Source organism: Schistocerca americana, chromosome 11 (genome assembly GCF_021461395.2).
Source record: "Schistocerca americana isolate TAMUIC-IGC-003095 chromosome 11, iqSchAmer2.1, whole genome shotgun sequence".
In the NCBI taxonomy this organism is placed as follows: Eukaryota; Metazoa; Arthropoda; class Insecta; order Orthoptera; family Acrididae; genus Schistocerca; species Schistocerca americana.
Window position 1 is genome coordinate 127,216,473 of NC_060129.1, and position 27,285 is coordinate 127,243,757.

At 41.9% G+C, this 27,285-nt stretch overlaps 1 non-coding gene and 1 pseudogene across 1 annotated transcript; both read right to left on the bottom strand.

Annotated features, from left to right (window-relative positions):
• Positions 1–6,274: 6,274 nt before the first annotated feature.
• LOC124554295 lies at positions 6,275–6,392 on the bottom strand (annotated as a pseudogene).
• A 7,804-nt stretch (positions 6,393–14,196) lies between these two features.
• LOC124554264 lies at positions 14,197–14,303 on the bottom strand. The gene has a single exon (XR_006968331.1). It is a non-coding gene; the product is annotated as a U6 spliceosomal RNA (small nuclear RNA).
• Positions 14,304–27,285: the final 12,982 nt, after the last annotated feature.

The window sequence follows — 27,285 nt, forward strand, 5'->3', positions numbered from 1 at the left end:
TTCAAATTCTCGCCGCTGGCGGTAAAATTCCATCTGCCGTACGGTGCTGCCATCTCTGGGACGTATTGACAATGAACGCGGCCTCATTTTAAAACAATGCGCATGTTTCTATCACTTTCCAGTCCGGAGAAAAAAAATCGGAGACCTTAGAACTTGAATGCACCTCGTACCATCATAGTACGAATATTTCTATTTTACGTATGATAACATCCACTTAAGTTTTTTAAGCTTTGTCATATGTGTTTCACGTTCATGGGCAACTTGCAAAATGTCCTTCTTTTGGTAACTTTTTTTGTAGACATTACTTTTCACGTCCCACAACAGCTGTCATTGGTGTATCGCATTTACGAAATTCGTAGTTCTCTCACTAGAAGGTGACCAACAATAACATCTCAACGTGAACATTTGATTAGCCGAGCGGTCTAAGGGGCTGCAGTCATGGACTGAGCGGCTGGTCCCGGCGGAGGTTCGAGTCCTCCCTCGGGCATGGGTGTGTGTGTTTGTCCTTAGGATAATTTGGGTTAAGTAGTGTGTAAGCATAGGGACTGATGATCTTAGCAGTTAAGTCCCATAAGATTTCACACACATTTGAACATCTTTTTTGGTTCCTTGAGTCCTTTCTCGAAAGTCTGGTAACAAGAACTTTCCTGGTGAAATGACACTTTAAAGAGATACATCAGGATTTGTGTATGTGTCACCAGCAGAAGAAACCAAAAAGCGACAGCCAGTCACGTTGTAAACTCCGGAATGAGATTTTCACTCAGCAGCGGAGTGTGCGCTGATATTGAAAGGGTATAGTAGCGGCCGACATTGAAAATAGGTACAACATACTTCATTATTCTTGTCAGAACAACATATTTTTGTAAAAATAACTCAATTGCAATTAATACAGCGAAGCCGGATACCAGTGTGGGAAAGAATGACAATGTATTTATTTAATTGATCACATGTGCACTCCCACAAAATAAATCCCTACATCCAGTTTGGTGAGATCTGTGAAATGAATGAATTTATGGTCGTCTGCTAACCGCAGATAGTGAATGTGAATATATGATCATCTTTGAGTCGATCCTTTGCCCACCTTTGGTGGGACCAAAGAGATGAAATTTACCTGAGCTTTGAGCGCCTGAAATGTGGCTGACCAATACGGTAGCATGGTCTTCCCCCACCTCGACAGAGGTGCGAGAGGACCTGAAGAACGGCCATGTTTCAGCACTCTGCCGCTGGATCTCGTGCTGTCAAGACCTGTTTCGGGTGTGCTCCGTAAAGACAAAAGAGTGGAGACATGGTATGCATGTGGAATATTTAAGAGTAGCTTGAAATAACAATTTCTCTATTTCAGGAACTTTTGTGGTGAGAATTAAATGTCAGGCAGGTAATATTAATCGGATCGTAGTAATCTTCGGAAGTGACCAACGGTCACAATGAAACCACGTGTAGCAATAAGTTGAAATACTTCCGAGTGCTTAAGTTAAGCTGAATTACTAGCGCGTGTACTATAAGTTGGAAATATTTAAGAAATGGCGTGTGCAGGACTTGAAATTAGAGACGAGTACTTCCACGTGGTGAGTACTGTGTGAGTCTCAATCTGTGTATGAGACAAAGGATAAAGAGAAGCACTCGTCCATGGTATCAGTTGAGGACTCGCGTGTGTGATGAATATGTTCTTAATATTACTTTGCGTGTTATGTTTCCGTGTGACGCTTGATTCAAACTATAATACTCTGACAGAGAAGCAAGATGAGTCAGCCGTCTATCCAGCAACGCCACTTGGCTTGCATTGCACAGGAAGACGTGAATATATCCTTCAGAGTTCATAGAAGGAAAGAAAAGTTACGAAGTGGGGCTGTGTCGTGTGAAACTGGGATAAATACTAATTGCAGTGGGAAAGCTGAAAGTGATAATGTTGTAACTGTTCCTTGTGTTGTATTCCATGTTGCAGTGTGGTGTATGTCATGTAATTTAAGTATGTGTGGTTTGCATGGGAGAGTAACAAGATAGTTTCAGAGGCAGTGGGATATGCATGTTCCTTTTGTACCGCTCGGTCTGGAGGAAAGTTTCGTGATGATGGTTGTGAGAGTCGAAGTGTGGGATATAGCAAAAGATCCACCATCCTATCCAGAAAGTGCACTGTAGCGTTAAATAATTACGAGACCATAAGATAGAGAATCACCAATGTAAAGCCATGCTCACTGGGAGGAATTTCTCATGTGTTATTGTTGTAGGTTATAGAATTTGTGTGTTTAGGTTATAGAATTTATCGGAATAAATAAGATAGTGAAAAGAAAAAGATTGGTGGCCTTTTCCTTCGAATAGTGTGTTGCCATGATACCCAGAATTTATAATATGCAGTGTGATGGCCACGTGTTGATCAAAGCCGTTGAATAAGAAAGAAAATGTGGTATTGCCAGTGCGTAGTGAACAGTCAGTGTTGTGTAAATTACTAATAGTCGGACGTGCGTTTCCGTTGCGTAATATTCATACAGAAGAATAATTTGTAACTTAATTGTGAGTACTAGAGTTCATGTTACTCGATAAATAAGAATGAATCCACTCGCTTGGCAGACCACTCATCTTGCAGGCCTGACTGCTTGATGTCACAGTATGAGCAAGGCATGTGGGTGCCTCTCAATATGAAACATCCTGGCAGATAAAAGCTGTGTGAGACTCGAACTCGGGACCTTTCCATTTTGTGGGCAAGGGATCTACCGTCTGAGCTACCCAAGCACGCCGTCCTCGCAGCTTTACTTCCACCAGTACCTCGTCTCCTACCTTCAAGGTTCGCAGGAGAGCTTCTGTAAAGTTTGGAAGGTAGGAGTCGAGGTACTGGCGGAAGTAAAGCTGTGTGGACGGGGCGTGAGTCGTGCTTGTGTAGCAAAGACGGCGCCGGCACGGTAGCTCAGCGTTTTCGGTCAGACACCTGGCTGCTCTCTGTAATAAAAGAACTGAGTGAAGGGATCAACAAGGAACTTTAACGGATGAACGGATGTCAGGTGACGTCCGCTACGAAAAAAAAAAAAAACTGTAGAACACTTGCCCGCGAAAAGCAAAAGTCCCGAGTTCGAGTTTCGGCCCGGTACACAGTTTTAATCTGCAAGGAAGTTAAACGTTGTAAACTGCTATACTGTCTTTCGTGTTGGTTATGGTCTTACCAGTTTTTGGATCGTGTTTCAGTATTCTGGAAGAAATGTGTGTCCAACATATACCTATTCAAAAAAGCATATAATAATTCACTTGACGCTTCCTGAGAGACAATCTCCACTCATTCCGAATTAATAATATAAGTGTAGACCAGATGTGGCTTAAATTCAAAGAAATAGTATCGGCAGAAATTGGTTTTGGTCTTACCAGTTTTTGGATCGTGTTTCAGTATTCTGGAAGAAATGTGTGTCCAACATATACCTATTCAAAAAAGCATATAATAATTCACTTGACGCTTCCTGAGAGACAATCTCCACTCATTCCGAATTAATAATATAAGTGTAGACCAGATGTGGCTTACAATCAAAGAAATAGTATCGGCAGCAATTGAGAGATTTATAACAAATAAATTAACAAACGACGGAGCTGATCCTCCGTGGTACACAAAACAAGTTAGAACACTGTTGCAGAAACAACGAAACAAACATGCCAAATTTAAACAGATGTAAAATCCTCAAGATTGGCGATTTTTTACAGAAGGTCGAAATTTAGCGCGGACTTCAACGCGAGATGCCTATAACACTTTCCACAACGAAACTTTGTCTCGAAACCTTGTAGAAAATGCAAAGAGACTCTGGTTGTATGTGAAGTGTGTTAGCGCAAGAAACAATGAATACCTTCTCTGAACGATAGCAATGGAGATACTATCGAAGACAGTGCTGCCAAAGCAGAGTTACTAAACACAGCCTTCCGAAAAGCCTTCACAATAGAAGACGAAGTAAATATTCCAGAATTCGAATCGAGAACAGCTGCCAACATGAGTAACGTAGAAGTAAATATCCTCGGAGTCGTGAAGCAACTTTAATCACTTAGTAAAAGCAAGTCTTCTCGTCCACACTGTATACCAGTTAGGTTCCTTTCGGAGTATGCTGATGCATTAGCTCCATACTTAACAATCATATACAACCGTTCGCTCGACGGAAGACCCGTACCCATAGACTGGAAAGTTGCACAGGTCACACCAATATTCAAGAAAGGTTGCCGGAGTAATCCACTAAATTACACGCCCATATCGTTAACGCCGATATGCAGCAGGATTTTAGAACATATATTATGTATTGTGTTCGAACATTATGAATTCCCTAAAAAAAACAAAAAAACGGTCTATTGACGTACAGTCAACATGGCTTTAGAAAACATCGTTCCTGTGAAACACAACTAGCTCTTTATCCACATTAAGTGTTGAGTGCTATTGACAAGGGATTTCAGATCGATACCGTATTTCTGGATTTCCGGAAGGCTTTTGACACTGTACCACACAAGCGGCTCGTAGTGAAGTTGTGTGCTTATGGAATATCGTCTCAGTTATGTGACTGGGTTTGTGATTTCCTGTCAGTTCGTAGTAATTGGCGCAAAATCATAGAGTAAAACAGAAGTGATTTCTGGCGTTCCCAAGGTAGTGTTATAAGCCCTTTGCTGTTCATTATCTATATTAACGATTTTGGAGACAATCTGAGCAGCCGTCTTCGGTTGTTTGCACATGACGCTGTCGTTTATCGACTAATAAAGGTATCAGAAAACCAAAACAAACTACAAAACAATTTAGAAAATTGGCAGTTGACCCTAAATAACGAAAAGTGTGAGGTCATCCACATGAGTGCAAAAAGGAACTTGTTAAACTTCGGTTACACGATTAAGCAGGCTAATCTAAAAGCCGTAAATTCTACTAAATACCTAGATATTAGAAAATGTAACAGACCTACTAAGGAGACTGCCTACACTACGGTTGTCCGTCCTCTTTTAGAATACTGCTGCGCGGTGTACATCGAAAAAGTTCAAAGAAGGACAGCACATTTTGTATTATCGCGAAATATGGGAGAGAGTGTCACAGAAATGATACAGGATTTGGCTTGGAAATCATTAAAAGAAAGGCGTTTTTCATTGCGACGGGCGACTGCTACGGTCGCAGGTTCGAATCCTGCCTCGGGCATGGATGTGTGTGATGCCCTTAGGTTAGTTAGGTTTAAGTAGTTCTCAGTTGTAGGGGACTGATGACCACAGATGTTAAGTCCCATAGTGCTCAGAGCCATTTGAATCATTGCGACGGAATCTTCTCACGAAATTCTAATCACCAACTTTCTCCTCCGAGTGCGAAAATATTTTGTTGACACCGACCTACATAGGGAGGAAAGATCGTCAAGACAAAATAAGGGCAATCAGAGCTCATACGGAAAGTTATAGGTGTTCATTCTTTCCGCGCTATACGAGATTGAAATAATAGAGAATTGTGAAGGTGGTTCACTCTGAGCGTTGCTTTCAAACTTAATTATCTCTCGGTTACAGGCCTTCCAAGACTTCCCAGAACGTTTTAAATTTAACTTTGAAGTCTGATAACAAACTTCAAAAAAAATATTTTTCATGTAATATAAATACAAATCCACAATTCTCGGATTTTTCCGTTTTGGTGAGTGAGTTTGCGAGTATCAAAATACGTGACATAAATGGTCGTATCTTTTGACTGGCACTGACTTAGAAGCGTACATTTATTACTTCATCAGGGGACTATAGACCTTAGTGTGAGAAATAAATTTCAACTTCATATGTCTACTCGTTCCTGAGATAAAGAAAGTTGACAGACGGACGAACAGAAAGGCAACCAGATAACAAATGGCAAAAAAAATTTTTTTTCGTGTGGTTTAGTTACAAAATAACAGTTTTCGGATTTTTTTCCTTTAGTTTTGCTGTGAAACCTTGCTTTTCGCCATATTTCATGTTCGTCAACAGAAATGGTGGGCAATGGAAACCTCCTGATTACAAAAACCAACAACTCCCCTATCAAAAAGAGATTTGAAAGTGCATGGATTTCTCTGATCTGTCAGTAACTAGACTTCTGCTATTCAGTTACACATGTAGCAGCTTTCTATATCACTCCAGCACAGGCCATGATGGCCCAAAGGTACCGACCGGCCGCCGTGTCATCCTCACCCCACAGGAGTCACTGGGTGCGGATATGGAGGGGTATGTGATCAGCACACCGCTCTCCCGACAGTATGTCAGTTTCCGAGACCGGAGCCGCTACTCCTCAATCACGCAGGTGCTCAGTTTGCCTCACAAGGGCTGAGTGCAGCCCGCTTGCCAACAGCGCTCGGCAGACCGGATGGTCATCCATCCAAGTGCTAGCCCAGCCCGACAGCGCTTAACCTCGGTGATCTGACGGGAACCGGTGTTACCACTGCGGCAAGGCCGTTGGCCCCACTTTATATTATTTTTTAAGAAATCGAGTTTGCTTCTCCTGTAAAATTTAAGAAAATGGAATGACGAGGTTTCCATTACCTACCATTGCTGCATATTTTTCTTGACTTCCGGAAGGCGTTCGATACAGTTCCGCACTGTCGCCTGATAAACAAAGTAAGAGCCTACGGAATATCAGACCAGCTGTGTGGCTGGATTGAAGAGTTTTTAGCAAACAGAACACAGCATGTTGTTCTCAATGGAGAGACGTCTACAGACGTTAAAGTAACCTCTGGCGTGCCACAGAGGAGTGTTATGGGACCATTGCTTTTCACAATATATATAAATGACCTAGTAGATAGTGTCGGAAGTTCCATGCGGCTTTTCGCGGATGATGCTGTAGTATACAGAGAAGTTGCAGCATTAGAAAATTGTAGCGAAATGCAGGAAGATCTGCAGCGGATAGGCACTTGGTGCAGGGAGTGGCAACTGACCCTTAACATAGACAAATGTAATGTATTGCGAATACATAGAAAGAAGGATCCTTTATTGTATGATTATATGATAACGGAACAAACACTGGAAGCAGTTACTTCTGTAAAATATCTGGGAGTATGCGTGCGGAACGATTTGAAGTGGAATGATCATATAAAATTAATTGTTGGTAAGGCGGGTACCAGGTTGAGATTCATTGGGAGAGTGCTTAGAAAATGTAGTCCATCAACAAAGGAGGTGGCTTACAAAACACTCGTTCGACCTATACTTGAGTATTGCTCATCAGTGTGGGATCCGTACCAGATCGGTCTGACGGAGGAGATAGAGAAGATCCAAAGAAGAGCGGCGCGTTTCGTCACAGGGTTATTTGGTAACTGTGATAGCGTTACAGAGATGTTTAATAAACTCAAGTGGCAGACTCTGCAAGAGAGGCGCTCTGCATCGCGGTGTAGCTTGCTCGCCAGGTTTCGAGAGGGTGCGTTTCTGGATGAGGTATCGAATATATTGCTTCCCCCTACTTATACCTCCCGAGGAGATCACGAATGTAAAATGAGAGAGATTAGAGCGCGCACGGAGGCTTTCAGACAGTCGTTCTTCCCGCGAACCATACGCGACTGGAACAGGAAAGGGAGGTAATGACAGTGGCACGTAAAGTGCCCTCCGCCACACACCGTTGGGTGGCTTGCGGAGTATAAATGTAGATGTAGATGTAGATTTTGATGGGTGAGTTTCCCAGTTTCAAAATATGTGACATAAATGACCGTAGCTTTTGATTGCTTTGTCTTAGAAGCTTCAAGGTTTTAAACAGCCATAACATAAATTTCAACTTGACAAATCTATCCATTCCTAAGAAAAAAGGTTTCTTAACAGCTGAAAAGACAGACGGAAAGAAAGTGATCCTATAAAGCTTCTCTTTATATAGACCGAGACACGGAATCCTAAAAGAACGAATCCACAAGGCCAGATTTATTTTTATGTTGCTAAAATTGCGTGTGGAGTGGAAATGCATGGGGGCTGAGCTTACATCCAGTAGCTCGCTTTCAACTACAGGTGAAAATTATTGACTTACATGAAAAAGACGTAAATTGGTTACAAACTGCAGCATGCACACTCACTTTATTCAGGGTGAAAACAACTCTACAGATATTCGGATTTAGGTTATGACATGTTCGATATGCCTGCCATCACTGTCGATGATGTGACACAGGCAAATAGCGAGATTGTGCATGACGCTCTGAAGGGTCTTAACATCGATGACCTCCTGAATGGCTGTTTTCAGCTCAGCATTGGTTTTTGGGTTATTGCTGTACACCTTGTCTGTAATATAGCCCCACAAAAAGGACTCGCATGTGTTCAGAACCGCAGAATATACGAGGGCAGTTCAATAAGTAATGCAACAGATTTTTTTTCTGAAACAGGGGTTGTTTTATTCAGCATTGAAATAAACCAGGTTATTCCCCAATCTTTTAGCTACACAACACTATTTTTCAACGTAATCTCCATTCAATGCTACGGCCTTACGCCACCTTGAAATGAGGGCCTGTATGCCTGCACGGTACCATTCCACTGGTCGATGTCGGAGCCAACGTCGTACTGCATCAATAACTTCATCATCCGCGTAGTGCCTCCCACGGATTGCGTCCTTCATTGGGCCAAACATATGGAAATCCGACGGTGCGAGATCGAGGCTGTAGAGTGCATGAGGAAGAACAGTCCACTGAAGTTTTGTGAGATCCTCTCGGGTGCGAAGACTTGTGTGAGGTCTTGCGTTGTCATGAAGAAGAAGTTCGTTCAGATTTTTGTGCCTACGAACATGCTGAAGTCGTTTCTTCAATTTCTGAAGAGTAGCACAATACACTTCAGAGTTGATCGTTTGACCGTGGGGAAGGACATCGAACAGAATAACCCCTTCAGCGTCCCAGAACACTGTAACCATGACTTTACCGGCTGAGGGTACGGCTTTAAACTTTTTCTTGGTAGGGGAGTGGGTGTGGCGCCACTCCATTGATTGCCGTTTTGTTTCAGGTTCGAAGTGATGAACCCATGTTTCATCGCCTGTAACAATCTTTGACAAGAAATTGTCACCCACAGCCACATGACGAGCAAGCAATTCCGCACAGATGGTTCTCCTTTGCTCTTTATGGTGTTCGGTTAGACAACGAGGGACCCAGCGGGAACAAACCTTTGAATATCCCAACTGGTGAACAATTGTGACAGCACTACCAACAGAGATGTCAAGTTGAGCACTGAGTTGTTTGATGGTGATCCGCCCGATCATCTCGAACGAGTGTGTTCGCACGCTCCGCCATTGCAGGAGTCACAGCTGTGCACGGCCGGCCCGCACGCGGGAGATCAGACAGTCTTGCTTGACCTTGCGGCGATGATGACACACGCTTTGCCCAACGACTCACCGTGCTTTTGTCCACTGCCAGATCACCGTAGACATTCTGCAAGCGCCTATGAATATCTGAGATGCCCTGGTTTTCCGCCAAAAGAAACTCGATCACTGCCCGTTGTTTGCAACGCACATCCGTTACAGACGCCATTTTAACAGCTCCGTACAGCGCTGCCACCTGTCGGAAGTCAATGAAACTATACGAGACGAAGCGGGAATGTTTGAAAATATTCCACAAGAAATTTCCGGTTTTTTCAACCAAAATTGGCCGAGAAAAAAAATGTGTTGCATTACTTATTGAACTGCCCTCGTAGTTCCCCTGAGGCAGAATGCGGTCCCCAAAGTGCTCCTCCAGGACATCAAACACTCTCCTGCTCTGATGGGGACGAGCTCCGCCTTGCATGAACCACATCTCGTCGAAATCAGGGTCTCTCTGCATAATGGGGTTGAGATCATCTCGCTACGGTCGCAGGTTCGAATCCTGCCTCGGGCATGGATGTGTGTGATGTCCTTAGTTAGGTTTTGGTAATTCTAAGTTCTAGGGGACTAATGACCTCAGAAGTTAAGTCCCATAGTGCTCAGAGCCATTTGAACCATTTTTGAAATCATCTTGCAGAACCTTTACATACTGTTCGGTAGTGACCGTGCCATCGAGGAATTTCGCACCGATTATTCGGTGACAGGACATTGCACACCACACGGTCACCCGTTGAGGGTGAAGAAACTTCTCGATCGTGAAATGCTGATTCTCAGTCCCCCAAATGCGTCAATTTTGCTTATTGACGAACACATCTAAATGAAAGTGGGCTTCGTCGCTAGAGCGCATACTGATTCCCATCATGCCCCGCGGCCAACCGTGCAGTTTGAACGTCGTAACGCAAACCACTCAGAAGTTACGACGATTTTATTTCATATAGTTCAAAAATTGTCACTCTCTATTTCTCGGCAATGCGGTGGCTCTTGAACATGCATCTGGCCTCGAAATGTATTGCAGCGTACATTGCTGGGCAACACTGGCCAGCCATGTTGCCGAATTGCAGCTGCATTCAGTGTACCAGCAACGTTGTCGGGCTATATTGTCAAATTTCTGTTTTCCGTGTAAACGTGCCTTTCAAAGGAAAGGGCACTTAGAGGTAACACCCGTCACCAACCCACGCACAGGAGCGCACTTTCGGAGTCATCGAATTGTGCGTACAGCAGGAAATACTCTGTAGTTAACGTGTGTGTGTGTGTGTGTGTGGAAGCGGTTTCTCTGCCGACGCGCCAAGCACGCGCGGCTCAACAACACGCCCGCAGTTCCTGTTTCCCCTCCCTGCCGCTCACGCACAAGCACGCGCACACACGCGTGCCCTTTGTGCTGGCACATCTGCCATGGCCAGCAGTCTCTTCCCTCCTGCCGCAGGCGTTTACGGCAGCTGCGTTCGGTGTCACCATTCCCCCCTCCCCCGCCGCGCTCAACCGCCAACATCTACGAACTAGAACCAGCACTTGCGTGACGTCACTTAAGAGGGCGTTGTTCCCTGCTCTGTCGCCTCGCGGCCCAATTCGACCAGTCACACGCACAGACCTTCAGATGTCAGACACTCAGATCGATACCAAACGTTGTGAGTCGATAGAGTATCAACCAAAACTCAGATTTAGTTCGCACTATGTGCTATCGTTAAGGCAGAAATACTGGAGGACAAGGCCGGTATTAAACTCTAAAATTTCTTTGTCCAATATCTTTCTCAAAGAAATTTGATGGTGTAATAGGTAACTTTGTCAAATGTCATCAAATATTTGATCAAATCTAGGGCCTCACTGTAGATTTGATCAAAGAAGCCGCTAGTCTTCTGTTCAGTGCAATGTGACATGCTACCACGTGGAGCGCTAGCATCGCTGCAGCGTTCTGTCATTTGTAGTGTTTTTAATAACGTTGCCCAGGTCCCCACAACCGCACGAGTGGTCGACTGGGAAGAGCGGACAAATTGAATAGCTGGCCGGCAGCCATTAGAGTGGTAAACTGACGCGCGGAGTTCGAATGTTTATACATCGCTTTTGGTTATAAAATGCCATCCCTTGAGTTAGGTCAAAAACATAATGCCTCATTTAAATACGTTACTACAATATACTTTTTAATTTATGAACAAACAGCAAATAATCACTGTTTATGAATTTATCTTAACGTACTACATGGAATCTGCCGTAGCTAAAAGTTATGTTCTGGACCCCTAGCATTTTTCGTAGTTCATTTACGATAGATGTACGCAAAATGCATCAAAATACTCGAAGATTTGCCCACTATATTAATATATATTTTCTGACTCTACCTTGCTTTGGATTTTATGACGAGAAGTGCGTTATATATGGCATAGTGCTTTGGCAACTCACGACCAAATTATCAAGTTTCAACCTAACCTAGACCATGAAAACACTACCGATCAGCCAACTTTCTTCAAAATCATCAGAACATATAAAATGGTTTTCTGTCGGTCGGAAATGTTGCCTACTGACAGCGTGTAACCATTTTTGTAACAGCTGTGGTTTTGAGAAAGGAAACCTGCAAATAGATGCACAGACATTATGCTAATACCGTGTTACAAAAACATTTATTAAGCAAGTGCATTGACATACAAAACAACTTAAAATATTCACTTACCTGTGAAATGTAATATTCGTTCCTTTCTCGAATTTATTTGTACAATCAATCGCTGCGCCGGCCGTTGTGGCCGAGCGGTTCTAGGCGCTACAGTCTGGAGCCGCGCGACCGCTACAGTCGCAGATTCGAATCCTGCCTCGGGCACGGATGTGTGTGATGTCCTTAGTTAGTTCTAAGTTCTAGGGGACTGATGACCACAGCAGTTAAGTCCCATAGTGAAAAAAAAAAAAAAAATTAATCGCTGCACGACTCTTCACATTGTACTTCTTTTGATTGGCACGCACAGACAGTAGAATTACGAGTAACAAATACTGTATGTACGTCCCAACAAATATACAACGTTGAATCAGGGTCTTCATAAACAACAGTACTACACAACACATCAGATTACAACCACTATAATGGCGTCCAGCCGAAGGTTCAAATTATCCCGCGACTGCAGCGCCATCAGTGAGTCTAGTTATTTTTTACAAGGTCTTTGACGTTGCCGGTAAAATGTAATTGGTGTGTACCGACAACTACAAAATTAATAGAGATGTATGTAGCTGATGAGGCGTTTGCAACATGAGACACCCTGAATGCAAAAATAGATTAAGAAGATTGGAGACCTGACCTAACTTTCTCCTGTGGCAAGTAATATGAGTGTTACAGTGAGCCTGTCTTCTGCAGATGTAGCAGTTCTTAAGTGAGTATTGTGCTCTATGATATGAGGATACACTTCACCCAGCACATTCAGAAATGTATGCTTATCAATTCTTAAGTAACAGATGTACGACTTGACGTCCTCCAGTACAAGCTCACGTAACAAGTTTTGTTGAACCCTTGTGTCGTCTCGTCGTGAAACGCACGGCTTCACCCTGGTACGTTTCCTTTTTTTCCCCCGCTTCTCTTCCGCATGTGCACACAGAGCAATTCTGGTACATGCAACTGCTGTGGTTAATAACAAGAGGTTGTTGTCAGCCAATTTTGACGAAAAATATGATGACAGTGTAATACCCCTTTTTAGCGCCACGTCAATCATTTTTGTCAAATATATTTGACGAATATTTGATCACATCTTTGATCAAATCTTTGACAAAGAAATTTGATAGCGTTAATACCGGCCTTAGTCTGGGTTATGTGAGTGAGTTGGTAGACCGTGATACTGTCGTACAGAGGGTCCCGGGTTCTGGTTTATCCACAAAAAAGACGACAAATGGCCATGCAAAAGAATTCGAGGACAACGATAAGAGAAAAATTCAAAAGAAAACAATATACAAACGAAAACAGTAATGTTAACCAACCGTAGGAATATAATAGCTTAATAGAAAGAAATGTTTAAAAATATATCGTTGTTAACAATTTAAATAAACGGTTACAAAAAAAGGTTCAAAGCTCCCTATAGCAAAATTTTTTAACTGTTTACTCGCGAAACTGTTATAAGGGAGAGCATTTTCCTAACATATAAAAAGACTTTTCGGAGTTTAAGAAAAATTACATTCATAAGAATTTGTTACAGTTAAACTTCCATATTATATAACTTTTTCCCTACAGCAGTTAATTTTCATTTGCCTCCTTACATATGCAAACCTACATACTCTTTTTTTCAGGGCTGTTAAATTTCTTAACCCCATTTTCTTCTTGCAGAATTGTGTACTTATCTTAGAAACAAATCCCTAAGCTCAAGTCATCAAGCTGCAACACTCTTTTGTTTCTTTTGACATACCGGTACTACATATAGTTAATAATGTCAAGAATAATTTATACATTGTTTCTTTTGTCGGTTAGTACTGTTTTTACTGAACAAAACGTGCTGTAGAAATGTTCTTTGGAAGTCTGCTTTCGCTTCGTTAGTTGACAATCCTTCGTTTGTGACCAAGTGAATGGACTAGAGTCGACGTCATGTACTTATTATTAATCTCATTAATATTTTGTTTATTATTAGTACTATTAGTTTTTTCATTATTATTATTATTACTACTCTTACTTCCGCATGTGTGAGCAATTGTTTACTTTTCCGTTGTGATTGTATATTCTGTGAAATTACAATTGAATTCTACAGATTTACTACTTTCAAAGAAACAAAGCGAAAGCAGACTGCCACGAGGATGTTGTGAACTCCAAACAGTCCATTAACATAAAATTAAGATAAAAAAGGCTGTCACTAACAGGTTTCAACCTGGGACTTTTTCATTGGTTGACCTCATTTTGTTCGTTGTTGTTTCTTCTGTTTGTTCGGGGCGGACGTCCCATGACGTTGATACATTAACTCAGTTTTTTTATTACAGGTGGCAGCTAGCCCTCTGACCGAACAAGCTGAGCTACCGTGCCAGCCGCGATTTTTCGTCTCATCCTTGCGCACGGGTCATGGTAATCTTCTCCGTATCGTTCCAATTTTAGCATATGTACCGCCGAAGCGAATACTACCTTTGGTACGACGATCTAACGTTCTGCCAGTTAACCCACGCTTGTCACTCATGTTGCTCACTCCCAATTATACTTTTCATGTACGCCTTAGCTCTGGTGTTACTTCGTTTACGCTCGTTTTGCCGGACGAGAGCACATAGTACGAACTAAATCGGAGTTTTGGTTGATACTCTATCGACATACAACGTTTGATACAGACCTGGGTGTCTGACATCTAGGAGGTATGGGTGTCAGTTATTGATGGGATATATATACATATATACGGCCAAACTTTCAGGAAACATTCCTCACACACAAAGAAAGAAAATATGTTATGTGGACATGTGTCCGGAAATGCTTACTTTCCATGTTAGAGCTCATTTTATTACTTCTCTTCAAATGACCTTAATAATGGAATGGAAACACACAGCAACAGAACGTACCAGCGTGACTTCAAACACTTTGTTACAGGAAATGTTCAAAATGTCCTCCGTTAGCGAGGATACACGCTTCCACCCTCCGTCGCAGGGAATCCCTGATGCGCTGATGCAGCCCTGGAGAATGGCGCATTGTATCACAGCCGTCCACAATACGAGCACGAAGAGTCTCTACATTTGGTACCGGGGTTGCGAAGACAAGAGCTTTCAAATGCCCCCATAAATGAAAGTCAAGAGGGTTGAGGTCAGGAGAGCGTGGAGGCCACGGAATTAGTCCGCCTCTACCAATCCATCGGTCACCGAATCTGTTGTTGAGAAGCGTGCGAACACTTCGACTGAAATGTGCAGGAGCTCCATCGTGCATGAACCACATGTTCTGTCGTACTTGTAAATGCACATGTTCTAGCAGCACAGGTAGAGTATCCCGTGTGAAATCATGAGCGTAGGTGGAAGAACATGAGGTCCAATCGAGACATCACCAGCAATGCGTGCCCAAACGTTCACAGAAAATCTTTGTTGATGACGTGATTGCACAATTGCGCGCGGATTCTCGTCAGCCCACACATGTTGATTGATCAAATTTACAATTTGATCACGTTGGAATGAAGCCTCATCCGTAAAGAGAACATATATATATATATATATATATATATATATATATATATATATATATATATATATATATATATGACGATACTTGAAGCCTAAAGAAAAAGACACCCAAAATCGGGCTCGTCTTACATGATAGATGAAAAAGATAGATTGAGAGTTATATAAATTAAAATAATTGTAAAATAAAATAAATCACTCACCAGTGCATTTAATTCTTAAATTTCCAGGCGCGTTATCACAGACGGCTAGCTTGTTACTCTGTTGCTAGGGATGGGGTAGGAGATTACAGCGCTATGTAGTCGTTCTTTCCCGAAGATGGAATGATTTCCTTTGTCAGTAGCCACTTCAATGTGAAGTGAAGTTAACCTGTTACTGCTTCTTTCGTGCTAGCTGGAACTTTGTGTTATGGATTCAGTAGCCAAGTCTTCATCTGCTATCCGTATTATAGATTCTGACTTTGAAGATACTGTTTTAAAATGGTTTGAGGACAATTTAGGAAGTGATGTTCGATGAAATAGTGACAACGAAATAGCAAGTGAACAGAACCGAAATAGGAACAGCGCGTTAAGTGAAGGCGTATTTATTTTGCCACTTGTGAAATCCTTGAATGAAATAAGTGATCAAAGTGATCAAGGCAGAACTGCAGAGACTGAATCTTTAGCTAATGATTCTGCTAGAAACATATCTAGTTGAGGCCGGCCGGAGTGGTCGAGCGGTTCTAGGCGCTACAGTCTGAAACCGCGCGACCGCTACGACCGCAGGTTCGAATCCTGCCTCGGGCATGGATGTGTGTGATGTCCTTAGGTTGGTTAGGTTTAAGTAGTTCTAAGTTCTAGGGGACTGATGACCACAACAGTTAAGTCCCATAGTGCTCAGAGCCAATTTTTTATCTAGTTGAAACAAATATCGCTGGTCGTCGAAGTGTCTTCCAGCGATGGCGAATGGCATTATTTTTCCGTATGTTAGGGTGAATGCGTTTGCCCTCCACAATTCCTACAAAGACGATAATCAGGTGAGCCGCTTTAACTTTCTGACGAAGCTTGCAAACACGTTGGTGACGCCACAGATAAAAGGCGAGTCAACAGCTATCACATAGCCCTTGAACTTCGTGCATCCATTTACGGTGTTTTGGGTACACCACAACCAGGAGTGGAAGTCGCAGAACGACTGGAATAACGCAAAACATGTTCTAACTGAAACCCAAAAAAGAAGAGAAAGACGTCTTATATTTGTCATTGTTGCAAGAAGCCACTCTAGATTTCTCTACAAAAGTTTCCACTGAGTGCAAAGAAAGCCTCTGAGATGGAAACTGAAAACCTGAAAATTATTACTGAAATTTTCATTTTTTGAATTTTTATGGAAGGTTTTAATGTTTCTATTATAACGCGTATAGTAAACAATAAAAATACAGCAAAAAGGAAAATTTTAGAGTGCAGAGTATTTGAGTTTACATAGCATTAATATTATCACGTAATATGTTCATTATGTGCAGTTTTTTTTGTTTAAAAGCGTCTTTTTCGTAAAAATAAACTTTAAAATTTAGTTGAATATAGTTTTGTGTGGTAATCTTTTACATGAAAAATTGAACTGTTTCACTGAAACTACTGAATACAATTTTTATGGCTATTTGAACATAGCGGTCTGTCACACCGCACCTGGGACAGAGTGTGACAAAAAATGACCTGGGAAGCGAAGGGTTAAAACGCTGCAAAATTCTCACACTCTTCATCTAAGGAAGGCAGCTCTTCAGTTTTGTTCTCACTTTCGTTGTTGAGAAGCTCGTCATATGGGTCTCATTCTGCACATTGTGAATCGATTTCCGCTTCGTCATCGGTATTCCATAACAAATCGTCCTCAGCGCCATCCATAGCATTGGAAATCCTACACTTCTTAAAAGACTTACCACTATTTCCACTTTCACTTTTTCTCGTAATGTGATCACGAAATCACACAAAACATCAAATGATGCTGCCCGCATAGCTGTACGTTTCGTTACGGCTTTTCGCAACTCACCGTCCCATTGTTCCGTTGTTCAGGCATGTGATCTTTAAATTGTTTACTCAGAGAAACATCTAAAAAAAAAAAGATCGTAGCATCGAATTCAAACCACCCAGTATAAGTGCAATCTTTGTATTGATTCGTGCTATGTAATTTTTGGTATTCTCAGTTAAGTGACTGCGAAATATCCCTCGCCAACAAACTTTGTAGGTTTCGTAGAGCACTTGGTACCCTCTCCACACATTTTCCGTGCACAATTTTACACCGTCCTCGTCCCCTTTTCGTGAAAACGTACAAAAAGGCCTGGTGGAAGTTTTATTTTAGGAATGGTTTTCCGCTTGGAAATGAACATAGGCTTTAACTTTGTTTCATCTGCCATGCATGTTACTACTACTGTAAACCTGAACTTTAGATGGCCTATACTTCTGATCTGAACAGTTATTACGCCTTTTGTTTCCACAATTCTGCTGGTTATCAATTCGCAGTTCATCGGTCATCCATATTTCCAAAATGGTGGAAAGTTGTATTTTTACCGCATACGGATAACAAACTTTTGAAATTGTTCTCTGTCGTATTATATTACCACATTTTTTTCTGTTCATGAAACGATTTGCACCAAATTGCTTAAAATACTTTGCCGTGCTGTGAACTGGCTCTTGTTCACTTCAGTGCATAAGCTGTAATCATATCCCTTGCAACAACATAACAATTCTGCCTCTGTTCTTGTACCCATTCTGCAAGGCTTTTTTCTAAGTATGACCAACAAGCTATTTCTCTCCTCATAGAACACGTTTTCAATGGATGTCGATAGCCCTTACTGCAGATCATTGTTCGATTCCTTAGCCTGTTTTATGACCTTAAACTTGAATCTTGCTTCGTATTTCCCTCTTTTTGTTGGTTCCCTCATTAGTACGGTTGCCATAATTGCCGATATATCGGAACCGTCACTGTTATGGGTCTTCTTGACATGACCCAATTTTGTCCCGATTTTGCAAAATACCGTTACGAGCCTGGCTCAAGTACTGAAGTAACGGCATCTGTTAGCGCAATATGTAAATGCAGCCTGAACTAGTTTTATTTCTGTCAGCAAGTTTATATAGACAAGGTCGCCTGAGAGATGGAGAACCAGTTTAACTACAAGCTGACTTGCATCGAGTTTTTGTAAATACGCAAAAGGGAAAAAAGACTTGCTGAAAAAGGTGAAATCTTCCGAGAAATATGGTACACCAACTACTTCTGCCACAACAAGCTCCATGTAATTGTGTTCTATACAAAAAGTAACTATATTCAATAAATTTTTATTTCATTTTTACATCTTCCGACGAGGTCCCAACTACACTACTGGCCATTAAAAGTGCTACACCATGAAGATGACGTGCTGCAGACGCGAAATTTAACCGACAGGAAGAAGATGCTGTGATATGCAAATGATTAGCTTTTCAGAGCATTCACACAAGGTTGGTGCCGGTGGCAACACCTACGACGTGCTGACATGAGGAAAGTTTCCAACCGATTTCTCATACACAAACAGCAGTTGACCGGTGTTGTCTGGTGAAACGTTGTTGTGATGCCTCGTGTAAGGAAGAGGAATGCGTACTATCACGTTTCCGACTTTGATAAAGGTCGGATTGTAGCCTATCGCGATTGCGGTTCATCGTATCGCGACATTGCTGCTCGCGTTGGTCGAGATCCATTGACTGTTAGCAGAATATGGAATCGGTGGGTTCAGGAGGGTAATACGGAACGCCGTGCTGGATCCCAACGGCCTCGTATCACTAACAGTCGAGATGACGGGCAACTTACCCGCACGGCTGTAACCGATCGTGCAGCCACGTCTCGATCCCTGAGTCAGCAGATGGGGACGTTTACAAGACAATAACCATCTGCACGAACAGTTCGACGACGTTTGCAGCAGCATCGACTATCAGCTCGGAGACTGTGGCTGCGGTTACCTATGACGCTTCATCACAGACAGGAGCGTCTGAGATGGTGTACTCAACGACGAACCTGAGTGCACGAATGGCAAAACGTCATTTTTTCGGATGAATCCAGGTTCTGTTTACAGCATCACGATGGTCGCATCCGTGTTTGGCGACATCGCGGTGAACGCACATTGGAAGCGTGTACTCGACATCGCCATACTTGCGTATCACCCGGCGTGATGGTATGGGGTGCCATTGGTTACACGTCTCGGTCATCTCTTGTTCGCATTGACGGCACTTTGAACAGTGGACGTTACATTTCAGATGTGTTACGACCCGTGGCTCCAGCTTCCATTCGATCCCTGCGAAACCCTACATTTCAGCAGGATAATGCACGACCGCATGTTGTAGGTCCTGTACGGGCCTTTTTGGATACAGAAAATGTTCGACTGCTGCCCTGGCCAGCACATTCTCCATATCTCTCACCAATTGAAAACGTCTGGTCAATGGCGGCCGAGCAACTGGCTCGTCACAATACGCCAGTCACTACTCTCGATGAACTGTGGTACCGTGTTCAAGCTGCACGGGCAGCTGTACCTGTACATGCCACCCAAGCTCTGTCTGACTCAATGCCCAGGCGTATCAAGGCCGTTATTACCGCCAGAGGTGGTTGTTCTGGGTACTGATTTCCCAGGATCTATGCACCCAAATTGCGTGAGAATGTAATCACATGTGAGTTCTAGTATAATATATTTGTCCAATGAATACCCGTTTATCATTTGCATTTCTACTTGGTGTAGCAATTTTAATGGCCCTAATCATAATGGCCCTAATCATAAGGCAACACTTTACAAATTTTACGATGACTACACTTACAGTAATTGTTAACGGCTAAAGTCAAACGCCGGCACGCCAGTCGGGAATGACAGAGAAGAGATTTCTGTGCAAAGACGGCAGCCAAGCGCACTCGGAACGACCCCTATCCAGGACGACAACGCGACAGCAGAGACCCCTATGTGAAGAGGACATAAGCGCCGCGATTAACTGGCGACTAGAGATGGGCAAACTGAGACACTTAACTGTTTCGAAACAAATGAAACAGTACAATGCAATGTTTCGATACGCTGTTTCGAAACAGTGAAACAGTTTGTGTTTTGTAATTTAATAAACCTACAAATTTTATCATCTTGAATGTCTACTGTATAAGTATGTCCATATAAACACGAATGAGGTGCGAGAGCGCTAATCATATCGCAGAAAGTATGAAACTATTACTTAGGCGTCTTGGCAGTTTCGTATTTCATGCAGCAAATGCGCTGCTTTCGTGTCGCGTGACTTTCAGACTTTTCAATTGGCTGAGGACAGCCATAGCTGAAGACAGAAGAACCACCACGAACGGAACTGGAGGTGGGAGCAAACTGCAGAAACAGCGGATATGCTACTAGGATTCCCATATTCTGTTAGTATGGGTAATACACCCATCCTGCTAATTTCCATGCACACAAAGGGAATCATTGTGGATAATAGGCACAGTGACTATAGACTCACAAATAACGACAAATAATTCGAATAAATAACAAAATACAACAGAAAAAAATTTTGTCTTTCAAGGTGTTTCGAACCGTTACTATAAATTCACCATGCTTCCCAGCCCTTCCCGTTCACCATTACACTATCAGTGATTTGTCAAACAGATTGCTTGCAATTACACCTACATCAAATTTATGTATATGTCTAATAACTGTCACTCTACGCCTTTTTTTTATTCAAAATGTTGTAGGCTTACTTGCGTTTCTTAATACGATTACTGTACATGAACGGAGGGGCGTATGTTATAAAAAAAGTGTAATTTATTTGAATGATTTTCACATACGTATTATTTTGAATGTGAATAGTATGCGTTGTTTTATTGTTTGGTTAGTGTTTATAAAGCAGATGTTACGCCATTTCGGAATAGGACAGTCAGCTAGAAACGAAGCTTTATTTTCGGATATCTTAAGCTTCATGCTATTGCCTGTCAAAAAGATTTCGACACTCATTGAAAGTGTTTCATGAAGTGGTATGTTGTGTTTCAGTATCTGTGCCGAGCCCGAATCTCGTCCGACACAGAGCGGAATGAAACATCACTGTTTCGATACAATTAGTCCGTTCCAAGCACAGGTGGACTGAAACAGCCTTATTTTGAAACAACGATACAGTTTCTGTGTCTCGCTCGAGATCGAATCCGAGACAGGGACGGAATGAAACACCATTGTTTCGAAACAGTGAACCACAGCCGTTCCGATACAATGAAACAGTTGCACGTATCGATACACTGAATCGAAACATAGAAACAGTGGCCAAGTCTACTGGCGACTGAATAATACCTTCAAGACTGTCGACTTGGATAGAAGCGTCAATGCTCGTTACTTCGCTTGTACACCCTATGTAACAGACTTGGGTATTATGATACTGAAGAGGTTGCTTATTTTGTATGTCGACCTTTGCTTGCGACACATCTGTGTAATTGCTAAGTTAAGTATTGTCTCTTTTTCATTTTGTAGTAAAACTCACCAATACCATTTGATTGAATTGTTTGTCTATCGAAGCGAGTACGTAGGATTCCGAAACTCCACATACTTGACAAGGAGCATGGAGACACAATAGTACGAGCGTCACTCCAAAAGAAATGCATACTATTTTTTAAAATCCTTCTTTGATTCTACATGTTTAAAAGTTTAATAGTGTGTAGGTACATCCTTTGGTAACAATATTTTCATTTCTCCAAGTAATTTCCATCCCTCTCAACTGCCCTACGCCATCTTGGAACCAGCGCCTGTATACCCGCACGGTAAAATTCTGGACCGACCTGTTGGAGCCACTGTTTGGCAGCGCGCACAAGGGAGTCATCATCTTCAAACCTTGTTCCACGAAGAGAGTCTTTCAGTTTCCCAAAGAGATGATAGTCACACGGAGCCAGGTCAGGACTGTAAGGCGGGTGTTTCAGTGTTGTCCATCCGAGTTTTGTGATCGCTTCCATGGTTTTTTGACTGACACGTGGCCGTGCATTGTCGTGCAACAGCTGAACTTCCTGCTTTTGCCGATATGGTCGAACACGACTCAGTGGTTCCACTTGGCACGATGTCCACAAGCAAAAGTTCTTCGGAATCGAAAAACACCGTAGCCATAACTTTTCCAGCAGAAGGTGTGGTTTTGAACTTTTTTTTTCTCGGGTGAATTTGAATGATGCCACTACATTGATTGCCACTTCGTCTCTGGTGAAAAATGATGGAGCCATGTCACAATTGTTCCAAGAAATTCATCTCCACCATTCTCGTACTGTTCCAAAAGTTCGCTGCATACCGTTTTTCTTGTTTCTTTGTGAGCCACTGTCAGCATCCTGGGAACCCACCTGGTACAAACCTTTTTTAACGCCAGCACTTTCAGTATTCTGTAAACACTTCCTTCCCCTATCCCAACGTAGCGTGACAATTCGTTTTCTGTGATGCATCTGTCAGCAGCCACCAATTCGTTAACTCTCTGCACATTGTCTGGAGTGTGTGCAGTACGAGGCCTACCGCTGCGAGGACAATCCTGAATATTGCCGTGCCCGCTTTCATCACGTAACCCTCTTGCACACCGACTAACTGTACTGCGATCGACAGCAGCATCTCCGTACACCTTTTTCAACCTCTTGTGGATGTTTCCCACCGTCTCGTTTTCTCAGCACGGGAATTCAATGCAGCACGTTGCTTCTGACGAACATAGCCGCTTGAAGACATGCTGTGACGGCGCCACTCACGGGAACGAAACACATGCAGAACGAAAACTGTATTTTTACAAAAATAGTGTGCATTTCTTTTGGAGTGTCCCTCGTACTAATTGTCTGAACATAAAACACAAGCTACAACAATACCTGTTAGGTGTTCATATGAGTTCGTTATTTGGTGCGTGCTTTTACAGGTAAAATCGCAACCATGCTGAAGAAGGCTTTTACTCAGGCCCCCACAACCGCACGAGTGGTCGACTGTGAAGAGCGGACAAATTGAATAGCTGGGCGGCGGCCATTGGAGTGGTAAACTGACGCGCGGAGTTCGAATGTTTATACATCGCTTTTGGTTATAAAATGCCATCCCTTGAGTTAGGTCACAAACATAATGCCTCATTTAAATACGTTACTACAATATACTTTTTAATTTATGAACAAACAGCAAATAGTCACTGTTTATGAATTTATCTTACGTACTACATGGAATCTGCCGTAGCTAAAAGTCATGTTCTGGACCCCTAGCATTTTTCGTAGTTCATTTACGATAGATGTACGCAAAATGCATCAAAATACTCGAAGGTTTGCCCACTATATTAATACATATTTTCTGACTCTACCTTGCTTTAGATTTTATGACGAGAAGTGCGTTATATATGGCATAGTGCTTTGACAACTCACGACCAAATTATCAAGTTTCAACCTAACCTAGACCATGAAAACACTACCGATCAGCCAACTTTCTTCAAAATCATCAGAACATATAAAATGGTTTTCTGTCGGTCGGAAATGTTGCCTACTGACAGCGTGTAACCATTTTTGTAACAGCTGTGGTTTTGAGAAAGGAAACCTGCAAATAGATGCACAGACATTATGCTAATACCGTGTTACAAAAACATTTAATAAGCAAGTGCACTGACATACAAAACAACTTAAAATATTCACTTACCTGTGAAATGTAATATTCGTTCCTTTCTCGAATTTACTTGTACAATCAATCGCTGCGCCGGCCGTTGTGGCCGAGCGGTTCTAGGCGCTACAGTCTGGAGCCGCGCGACCGCTACGGTCGCAGGTTCGAATCCTGCCTCGGGCATGGATGTGTGTGATGTCCTTAGGTTAGTTAGTTCTAAGTTCTAGGAGACTGATGACCACAGCAGTTAAGTCCCATAGTGAAAAAAAAAAAAATTAATCGCTGCACGACCCTTCACGTTGTACTTCTTTTGATTGGAACGTCCAGACAGTAGAATTACGAGTAACAAATACTGTATGTACGTCCCAACAAATATACAACGTTGAATCAGGGTCTTCATAAACAACAGTACTACACAACACATCAGACTACAACCACTATAATGGCGTCCAGCCGAAGGTTCAAATTATTCCGCGACTGCAGCGCCATCAGTGAGTCTAGTTATTTTTTACAAGGTCTTTGCTTTTACTTCATGGCGTGTGCAACCGTGCCAATTGTTTAGTAGTACAGAGGGGGATGCCCGCAAAACCGAATAGCCAACACGACGGTTTTAGAAGTCCTCAAGGTCATTACCCGAATCACTGAGCGTATTATTATCGAGATGCTACATTTACAGGTTGTTGCTGGTTTAGGGATGGCCTTATAGGACGAGAAGCCGGTAAAACTACATATCTTTGACGAAAATATATACCTCCTCTTATGTGAAGGTCGTCTTCTCCGCCGAAATACACGGAACGTTAATTCTCAGATGGAGTTGTGACTTCTTTGTATCATAAAAGGTGTTCCGCGCTCGAAAAGGATACCACTTTGTTCTGTCCATGAAAAGTAATTTATTTTACTTTCATCACAGATGTTTATTCCTAAATTTCATATCTGGATATATTTGAATGCAAAAAATCAGTTTAATACAAAAAACCCAAAATTAATCACGAAAGGAAAAATGGGCTACGTAGCCCTGCAGAATAGTGAAGTGAAATGAAACATAAAAATTCAAACTAATTTATTGTATTAGAAATAATATGCATCAGTGATAGATTGCTGTAAGTCAGGGTTGCTATACGTCCCGATTAATCGGAAATGTCCTGGTGTCCCAAAAACGTTCAGTTCGGACGCTAAATGTCTCGATTTTCAAGTAAGAGAATCGAAGATTTATATTCTATTGGTTCAGTACTTAATCCGTAGACTTATATTAGATATATTAATATATAACATATAAGCAACCGCCAGCTGTTGTCTAATGTATTTGATTGCAGTTGGCAACACTGTACGATAACCATTATTCACTTGTTCATATTGTTGAGTAACATGAGTTGCAATAAATTCGTTCAACGTTGCAGTGGCTCTGTGTACTATTATTACTATAGTGTGTGAGCGCTCATTGTTTTGTGATGCCAAAAGCGAAACGTAAGTGATCTTTCAGTAACATATACACCGAAATATAGCCTTTCATAAAAAGAGGCTACACAGATGGGAAAGCATTCAGCAAATTTTGTCCCTGTTATTTTTCAGTTGAGTCTGGTGGGAAGTGACTTAAGTCATCATATTGACTCTCAGAAGCACAGAGGAAGCACTCAAGGAAAATATGTAAAGTTACTTATGCTACACTTTGGTCTTTTGAAGTATATTTTAGCATGATGCTCATTAGTGACACATAGGTTAATTTTTCCCGACGTCTGAAGCCCCTCATCACTTACGACTGCATTTCTGCGGATTTTGTCCCGATTTTAGTACCAATATTTATGGCAACTGTGTGTGAGCTGATTATACAAGGTGTTCGGAAATTCCTGTTACAAACTTCTAGATTTGTAGAGGGGAGTGAGTACTTAATATTCTGAAAAGGGAACCCATGTGCGGAAACGTACTGTTTCCGTTCTATGACGGATGTTAAAATGTGTAACTGATCCACTTTTGCTTGAGGAATTGAATTAGGCGTGACACAGTACAATTATTAGATAACAGTTCGAAAGGAAACGTAGCGAAACATGCATTTATCACCTAAACAAATTTGTGTTAACACTTAAACATTATGTTTCATTATTCCAAAACAAAAAAGAAACCAGCATACTGTACTTACGGAATGTAATGTTCAAGTGTTAATATAAACAAATGCGACTATATGATAAATGAGTGTTTCGTAATGTTTCCTTTCGAATTGTTACGTAATAATTCTACTGCGTCACGCTTAGGTCAGTTCCTCAACCAGAAGTGGATGGCAGTAGAACAGGAACAGGAAGCTTCCGAACTTGGTTCCTATTCAAAATAGTATGTACTCACTCCCCTCTACAAGCCCTAGAAGTTTGTGACAGGAATTTCCGAACGTCTCGTATAGGGTGTGAAAAATTAGCAGTATGTAATGAACTTCATATAGGAAATAATACAAAATTATTCACAAATGTTCGTTATTTACTCAAGTTTCCCTCTCCACACTCTTTACACACCACTGAACTATGGGTTTGGCAAACTGGACGTCTGCAGAAGGCACAATACCAATCGGTCATTTTCTCGCTGACATGAGGGGACAGCAGTTTGATGTTCACTAATGTAAGTGTAAAATGGTAATTTTCATCTTCGTTATCGTTTCAATCGCTTTCATCTTCTTCTAACGTTTTCCTCAGAAAATGCGGAAAAACTGGACCATACACTGACCTGTGTGAATGAGGGCTACAAGCCATAGTAACACTGAAAATAACTGAAAGCACTCATTAACCCTAAAAACAAAATGATGTTTAGTTGGCAAGCAAATTCTGATCATTAGAAAACAGAATAACAGTAAGCGGTTCAATTATGGCGCCATCTAAACTTTACATCCGTGTACTTGAGAAAGAAGACCACCCAACAATATTTGTACTTTGTCTGCAGGTCGGTTATCGATTGCCGGCGAGCTATGAGGAATCGCCAACAATACAATGACCAACAGAGCAAATAAAAGTTTCACTGGTGACGAAAAGGACCTCATAATTCTGTTTGAGAGTTAATAAAAGCAGTAGTAGTAGTAACAGTTTTCTTCCAAGAACAGGTATAGTAGTATAATTCATACATTTAGGCACTTACATACACGTGTAGTTTAACAAGGGTGGGACAAATAGTCGGCCGTGGCGTTAAATTAGGAATCCTCCCTGTATTTACCCGAAGTAATTTCGAGAAACGACAAAAAACATAAATCAAGGTGGCCGAACTTTGTTAATTCGAAAGTCACTTTGGTAGAAGGAAAAATTTTTAACATTGTGTAGCAACTGCATTCCTGGATTAGGAAGTTAATGTTCATTTGCGCTATATCAGGATGATTCGTGCGATTTTTGCGATATAAAAATCGCAT